Here is a 9,242-nt window from a genome sequence, read left to right on the forward strand (position 1 = left end):
TGGCAGTGGCACACAGCCTCAAAGTTGGTGGAAATTCTTTGGAAATTCTATAGAATTTTAGTTTTTGGGCATTCCCGGGCTTCGTGGCTCCCGCCCCACTAATGCTGCACCATCTGCATACAGTAAATTATACAATGAATGCGTAACCATAAAACCTGTCCCTCTCCCAGTCCCAGTCCGGACTTAGAGACCAATTCAAATTCAAGTGTCATGCTATTTTTGGGCAAACACACACAGAAAAATTTGTCGCAGGGTTGCCTCAAGTGGCAGCAGCCCAAAACCAAGAGACTCCAAAGCGAGACGAGGCCCTAGTCGGACCAGACTGCCGGGCGACACTTTTGTGGACGTCATTCCCTAGCCCTTGCCCTCGTCATAGTATTTGCTCATGTTACATCTTCGGCAGCCTCGATCGATTCAGGGTCTGGTCTGGCCTGGCCTGCGCTTACATTGTTTCTGCCACTGGACAGTGATTAAAGATGTGACAGAAACTGGATTTTATATTAAATATATACGATAAGGAGGCTGCATTTTTCAATGGTAATCTTCCCTTAAATTGGAATTAACTTTAATATTTCTACAGGATATTGTTAAAATACTTGAAATACCTAAGGTTCATCCATGCCAAGCTCAGGCGTTCTTTTGATTGATAATATCCCTAAGAAGTAGTAAGTCTTTCATTTGTTGTTAGCTCTACAACCACTGTGCCTGCAGTATCGTTCTCTTGCTGGAGAGAGCAGACCGGATGATCTTGGGCCTGCTCCTAGCACTTAATTGTTGGTCATGCCCTGACGCTGCATTTATTTATGGTTTTCTTAATGAGTCTCATATTTATTACACAGAGGACCAACGACGGACCACGGACTACGGACTACGGACAACGGGCAGAGAGTTATCCACACGTTTATCATCCACACACACTCATACAGAGACACATCCCTCTGAACGGGTCAGGGGAAATACGTGTCACATTTCATTAACGGGCTCCCAATCGAATGGAAATGAGTATTAAAATGGGAACGTCTCCGTCTACGTGTCCGTCTCGAGACATTTAAGTATCGAGTGTAACTTGACTATGTACTTGAAATTGCATGAAATTATTTGTCGCATTCGACTTAACACTTATTCCGGTCGGAAATGGCCCGTAAAGGATATTGCATTTGAATGGGTCATTCATTCATTCATTTGACTATATGTACATAGATACTCGTATTTGTTTTGGGTGTTCGGTTTGGTTACGCTCTGCTCGGAGGAACTCAAGAGGGAAGTGGGTATGACATTGGCAGACATTGGTATGAAGTGGCAGAGCCATTTGAATTGAGCGCTAACCTAATTAGAGAATCCTCTGGATAACGCTTTCCGACATAATCCTCCGTGGCATTGGCATTGCAAATAAACATAAGCCATGGGCGAGGTTTCCCAATATCCCATCTGCTGCCTTATGCTGGCAATCAAACCCAATCCTTCCTCCACAATCAATTAACTCTCCATCTCCTATCCATCCCCATCCCCATCCCCATATCCATCCCCAGCTTCTCTTCATCATCGTCTGCCCCTTTATCTCGTGGAACACCTTTAAGCCCACACCCACAGACAGACCTAAAAGAACAGACAGAACAGCCTCTGGGCACAAATTGATAACATTGTAACATTGAATTTTCTGCATATAAATGAATTAATTTTCTGTCATCGGATGGGATGTTGGATGTCCTGTGTTCTGCTGCCTCTGCTGTCTCTCATTGTGGCATCCCTTCTTCTGCGTCTGCTTCTGCTTTTGCTTCTGCGGCTGCGGGCATTGTGTACTGGGCTAATTTCCATAAACCCCCCTGAAGAAGTCGCAACGCCATTGTTATGCTAAAGTTTGCTCTACGAAAGGGGTTGCTGCTCTCGATTTCGAGGACCACCAGCCTCGAGTGGGAATCCGCTAACAAATTGTTTGGTAGCCAGCGGCCTCGGAGGATAAGCTCACCACCAAACCAAATTGTTGCACAAATATCTTCACCAGAATCGAGTCCCAGCGCGCACTCAAACAACGGAGAACAGAGCCATAGAATAATGGAAAAAAGAGCAACCCATGTAAGCACCTTAAATATATCGAAGCCCCTAAACCTGCATTTGATATTGTGTTGGATGGATGTCTCTCCCATCTGAAAAAAGGGAGAGGAGAGTGTAACTGTGTTCTCGCATGGACCTAATCGCGCGTGTGTAAGAGACGGTGTATGGTATAGAGTCTGTTCTTCGTTCTTCCGAGCTGCTTATTGTATTGTGCAGTTTTTCTTCCCCTGCAATTGCCTGTGAAATTGCATTGAAATGAGAATTGCATTAGCTCCCCTTCCTCCCGGACGACCGACCGACCGACCGACCGATACAGTAGCAACTGGGAAGATCTCCGTGAACAACAGCAGATCGACGCCCCGGCAGTCCTGTCAATCACAGCAGATATAGACGGATGGACAGACGATCGGGTAGGATAGAATAGAATAGAGTGAGGAGTGTAAGGTGTTCGCTGTCAGATTTTCTCCAAAACAAATCGCTATAAATTTTATACGCTTCTCGAAACTTTATTTTATGGCTGTGGCAACAATGGCCAAAAAAAAGAAGAGGAAAACGGGAGAAAATTTAGGGAAAATATACGTACTAGCTGAATGGAACGCCGTTAATTTACGAGATATACTCCCCATGGTTTTTTTCGGTTCTATTCGTTCGATTTCTGTGTATACAAAATACCAGAACAGAGCAGCTATCTCTAGAGTGCAGAGATCGTGCAACGGACTCGGAGGTTTGCTTCTACCGAAGGCTTCCACAAGTATTCGTGAGAATTTGAAATAAAACACACTGCAACCAGAACGGAGGCGTGCTACAAAGTGCACAGAGGTGGAGCGGAAGGGGTACAGGAGATCTATCGAATCTCTTAACTGAACCAGAATTATCCATGTTTTGTGTAGCAGAAACTCATCTGGGGGGATGGTCCCAAGATCTGCAATCCCTTCTGCCTACGCATCTGTTTGGATGCATATAAATATGTATATTATATTTTCGCGGAATGCAAGTGCCATAAAATCCACACATTATTCTGCATTTTGTGGACCCCATTACGAGTTCTACGCCCCTGCTTATGAAAAACCATCTCCAACTCCTTGGCATCCACAGATGCCAGCGACATGCCACAAATGGACTGCCAGCCGCCCCTCCACACATCCCATTTTACATCCATCTCTCGGATAGATAGTGACAGGAGACGACCCCAAATTCTCAGCGATAGACCCGCGCGACCCACCCGGACCCGGACATGTGTCAAATCAGCGCGTTGAATGTTTGTGGAGCATTTAACAAATATTTTCATGTAATTTGGTAAACTAATTGTTGCTCCTTCTTATGGTATTTGTTGCTGCTGCTCCTTCTATGATTTTTGTTTTGACAATAAGGCATTTGTAGCTTTTCAGCCATGAGGAGGGGCCCACAATGCCATTCGATTTTGATTGACTTGGGCCTGACAGACAGTCGATGGTTCCAGTTTCAGTTGAGGTTGCAGTTTCAGTGGCAGGAGCAGGGGCAGTTCCCGTTTTATTCTTTTCAGGGGTTTTTCGGTATTCCTTTGCCATGTTGCATTATGCCTTAAATCGACATGTAATTGATATATTGGCTCCCGGCGCTCCTCTCTCCCCGATCCTCATCCCGATCCACCCACTAAACAGATGTTCTGCATGCTAATGTTTGTTTGCTTTTGGCTTGTTTTTTTTTTTAAACTAGTGCTGATGCTTCGATCTACGGCTGCTGGAGTTTGCACTGGAGTCGATCCGCTGCGGTTTTCCATATTCAGATGGGGGAAAATGCTTAATTGGTTTGATATTGGAAAGTAATTAATAGTGACCAGAGCATGGGATGGGATGGGGCCCATAAGAAGGTGTTCGGTTCTGCTTGAGTATTGCCATAGATTTGGAAGTATATATACATATCTTTTGGATGGATCCACCGTCTTCTACCCTCCACTTGGCACATTTCCCCAACTCTTCTGCTTCCTTTCCTTGGATACGGAAACATTGCTCCCTGCATTCGCTCCTACGCTGCAATCACTCAAAAATTCAATAGAAAATGCATAAAAACTCAAGCATGGTTTGTATATACAAATTTGTTTGCTGGCAATTAACAAATTTAGGGGAAACAATATCATTAATTCCCAACAGTACAAAAATCAGAGTTTATTTCCAACAATAACACAAACATTAAATGTAGAAAGGAACTAGGTTTTGTTGTCCTAGGGCTGTCCAGAATCCCCCGCCTCTGGGCTGTATATCAAAACTCTAATAAGTGCAGAGGAGTACTGGCAGTGAGAGTGAGAAAGATTGAGGGGGAGAGGGAGAGAGAGTGATGCTGTGGTATGGTTGATGGGGGTCCGTGGCAGATCATCAATCCGCCTGGGCACATGCCTCAAATGAGGGATATGTTCCGATTGTGTTTTTTTTCTGGGAAAAAACTGTCGACGCAACGTCTACGGTGTGCAGACAACAGGCAGAAGCAGTACTAGCACCAGAAGTCCATAAAAATCAGACGAGCGAATAATGGCAATAATCATTAAAGAAGGTGCAGAATACTGATGCTATTTATGGGCAATTCGTACTGACACGTGCATATGTATATACAGCACAGATATACATACATATGTGAAAAATTGCCAAATGGTTGAGGTTGTCTGCAGTAGCTGATGGAGGTGCATTGGGAGAGAGATTTTATAGAGATTGTTGATTCTTACACCTCTATATGCAATCACCACATTTCCTACGCAATCTTTTCATGCAATTTACTTGTCTCTACTTGAAAGAAAGTGCCCTTGACATTTGCCTTTTACTCCTACCTTTCCCCAATTACACACATGGTATGGGCCTCGCTTCAGTTTGAGCATTTCCTGTTTGTTTAACTGATTTCTTTCCTCTTTGCGGGAGAGGGCACGGCTCTGTCTTTCCCCAACTTTCCAGCAATTTTTCCTCAACGATCGCTGCACAAAATGGCTTCCCAATTGTGCCAAAGGTAACCATCAACCATCCATGGCTGAGCCTTTATCTGTGGCTCTGGCACAACCACCCCGACAGACTAGACAAATATTGAGTTTTTCAATTAGCACCCCCAAAAAGTTGTGTCTACCTTTCAGCCCCTTGTGCACCCCTGGTCCATCCCTGTTACTGTGGAGGGAAAACTTCACCCTGCTCGATGCTGCATCGCCTTGATTCGCCTTTTCTCTTTCTCTCTCCCGCTTCCCCTCCCCCTCTGTGCCTCTGTAGCGCTGCACAGTGGTTGCCCTCTGCCTTGTGTTTGTCTAAAGGATCAGGCCTGTGTTTGCGTATGGCCGCGTTAATTGCCCATAGTGGCAAGCGTTTAAAGCCGCCACAAATCCCCAAACCAATGAAATGTCGCCCCTTGCCACGTGTTTCTGCCTTTTTACCTTCCGGATACCCGGGGGATTCCTCAGATGCAGAGCCAGAGAATGAGAGTGAGAGTGAGTGGAAAAACTTTTCAAACTTGCTTCGTTTGTGTGTTAAAAAGATGAAGCGAATGGATCTGGAGCGACTCCTTGTTGTTTGCCTGCCGCTTGTCGCTTGTTTTTCATGTTGTAAAGTTAATTATAAATTAAATATTGATTCGGGCCGTGTGACGTGTGCCGTGTGCCGTGTGCCATGGATCGACCAGTCTCGTTGCATTTCTCTCGCATTTTGCCATATTTTCCATTTGTAATTTTTTAACCATCCGCTCGCCATAAAATTGATTGGTCACGTATGATTTATTAATATTTTCTTTTCATTACGCATACGCCGCGTGGGCAGGCAACGACAGCAGCTGTTTTAATTGGTTTAAAATTTCCAATGAAATTCAATTGAAACCCGCTGCTGAAATTGCTGCTGCTGCTACTGCTGCAATTTGGCCCGCAGTGGTCTGAGGTTTAATGGGCCACAGTTGTTCCATAATTTGCATATGCCTATCCAGAGCTTTCCAGAGAGTCGGTTTCGAAATGCAACCGAATGTTTGTTCGACAGACTGGTGTCTTCTGAGCAACCCATCAAATGAATGTGGTTTCGTAGATTACTTGAATCAGTCTTAGTCATCTTTTAATTGGGAATATGGGAATCGTTATAAATAGATCCATTTAAAGCTATCTGTAGATCTGTATGAATAATGGATTCATTTCTTTTCTTACCATATTAATAAATTACAATATTATGACTATAATTTAAGATCTTTAATTCAAGACAAGATGGATTTCGTTAGTACTCTTAATTGGATGTCGCTTCCTGTATTCTTTTGGCTGATATTATTGAGCATGCGTGATGTTTGAAATAGGGAATCAATGATGGTTTTAATGATGATTTTTTTACTGATGTTCTTAATCTAAATTTCTGCCTAAGCTTGAATGGATTATGGTTGAAATTTAATGGGAATAAACCTCAGATCAGACTTGTAGATCGACCAAATTTCACTATTTCACAATTGTGAGTATCCCCAGTAAGCTTTTGGTTGAAAGAATCTGCCAAAGCGAAATATTGAAGTAGCGACGGCAAAACCAAAAATATGCACTGTCCACACAAGCACACACACACTCCAGGCACAAACTCGGAACACACACACTGAAAACGATTTGTATCTATGTGTGCTGACAGGTAAAAGCACCCAAGACGGACTGACAAACGGATGGACAGACAGGTCGGAACGGGTCGTTGGATCGCATTGGATCGGGTTGGGGCTGAGTGAACGGTATGGTCTTGCTGGAAGTAATTTATGTGCGGGCTGCGGCGGCGGCGGCGGCGGCGGTGGCGGCCAACGGTTATACGGCAACGGAGAGGCAATGGCCACACAGATTGACCGACTGGTCGCTCATCAGAAGGTGGGGTGATACGAAGGGCCATCGCCATCGCCATCCATGCGATCTGTAGTTAACCACTGGCTGTAGCTATAGATGTGGCAGGAGAGTCGAGAGTCGGATTGAGTCAAGAGGCAGACACCGCGGCCCGAACGAGTTAAAATGTTCAATTGCCAATTGTTGTAGATGCTCTTCCTCTGGCTTTTGCCACTGCCTCTGCCTCTGCCTCTGTCTCTGCTGGCGTCGACTGCTCCCTCTCTCTGACTGCATGTGTATCTGTGAGATACTTTTTTATCTGCTGCGCAGTTAACGCTGCCGCTGTCGCTCTTCTGTGGGCGTGGCCTAGCACTCATACGAATTTTGCCAAAATACTTTTTGTCGCTCAATTTGAATCAGCTCCTTCCGTTCGCTCCCCTGACACTGCCACTGCTGCGGCTGCTGCCTGCCACAGCGGCACGCCCCAGTTAGATACATAAATATTTATAAACTTTAGATACTTTTCGCTTGGGTTTTGCTGCCAAGGTGTGAACTCAGAATGAAATACGGCGAGAGAGAGAAAGAGAGCGCCAAAGAGGGAGATACGATACGAGTAGATGGGGAAAAAAGGTGCAAAATATTTTTCAGGCAGATTATGAAAAAGTTTTGCTAAACGACAAAACAAGAAGAAATGCCATGGAAAGAAAAGAAAGAAATTGCAAATGGCTGCCACCTGGAAATGGGTCTACACTCAGGGAAAACTATACCAAATATATGTGCACTTTAACAGGTAATCGAAAGTCCAAAATTATTTCAAAATTGATAGTATCTGATGACAAATTTTTGCATTTACATATCCCAAGATTTAATTCGTATTAAAAAGACATTTTTTAGGTTTTGGCTTTGCCTTTGGTGCTATACTAAAAAATATTATAAAATAAAAGTATATTGACGTTTTTTCCCGGTGTAGCTGATACTTTTTTACTGCGTTACATTTGCCAGCGATTTCTGTGATTTTTTTACAATCCGCAATAACCTGGCCACTCTCTTTAATCTATTCTGCATAATTTTGCTAATTTTCACTGTTTATTATACCCGATACTCAAAATGAGCCTAAGGGTATATTAGCTTTGTGGGGAAAGTGGATTTGTGTAACGCCCAGAAGGAATCGTTTCCGACCCCATAAAATACATATATTATTGATCAGCATCAATAGCCGAGTCGATTGAGCCATGCCTGTCTGTCCGCCTGTCCGTCCCAAGAAGCGCCTAGATCTCAGATACTATAAGAGCTAGAGAAGCCAAAATTTGTTTCCAGACTCCTGTGATAACGCACTGTTACATGTGTATTTCGTCGCGTCCCTGTGGCATCCACGATTTTGAAGATATGCGAAGTCCGAAAATCGTAAGAAATGTCCACGTCTACCAAACTGCAGAAACTGTAATTTCTGCCTCCATCTCTCTCATACGATCTGTGTCTTCAAAGTGTACTGAGTATCGGGCATAAATGTAGTGTCGCAGCCTTAGCAGCGACTCACAGCGTTCCCACTCGTTTTTGCCATCGATTTGCCCCCGAAACCCCCATCCCATATTCCCCCATCATCATGAGCCACCTTCTTTTATTGTCTTTGTGTTTGTGTCAATAATCGAGTTTTCCTCCGCGTTTTTTTTTCTGCATGTTTGTGTTGTAATTGCTTTGATTTTTGGCTAAAAATTGTACGAGTATTTGAAATTTTAATTGTACAAATATTGCTATGGATTATGCGATTGATTTGTTATTAAACGGAAGTCATGAAAATTGATTACATTGATTACATTTGAAATTGTTTTCATTCCGTCCGTACTTTCTGTCCGTCTATTGTTGTTATTTATTTGAAATGTATCCGGCGGATGAATTGTGCACGCATTCAGATACGAGCACATGTTCGCAATGCAATGCATTTTGATATTTTTTAATGAAGCCTGAAACATTTTCATTTCAATTTCCATTTCCATTTCCATAGCAATTTCCATTCGGATGGCTCGCATTTGATTGCCAATTTTTGTTTGTTATTCAACGATTTGTTCTAAAACTTTATGATGCATGGATTTGTGTAATATTTCAATTAAATAGTCAATGGCATCATTTGAATAAATACTCGTATCTGAATGTATCTAGATAATCTGCGTGTGTGTATGTTTCGCTCGGGTTAATTAACTTTTATGAAATGAAAATGTTTGGATAGATGGATTAACTTTTTTGCTGGGGCTGCTTCTTTGATTGACTGCTAATTTGATAGGAAAATACGGGATTAATATCAAGTTGAAGATGGTGTTTATAATAAAGAAATGAGGATAGAGTGTGTATTATACAAGTTTTTCGGTATGCCATGCCTCTCTCTCTCTTTCTCTCCCACTCTCTCTCTTTTTTTTGGTCGGAGATT

This window comes from Drosophila pseudoobscura, chromosome X, assembly GCF_009870125.1.
Source record: "Drosophila pseudoobscura strain MV-25-SWS-2005 chromosome X, UCI_Dpse_MV25, whole genome shotgun sequence".
NCBI classification, from domain to species: Eukaryota; Metazoa; Arthropoda; class Insecta; order Diptera; family Drosophilidae; genus Drosophila; species Drosophila pseudoobscura.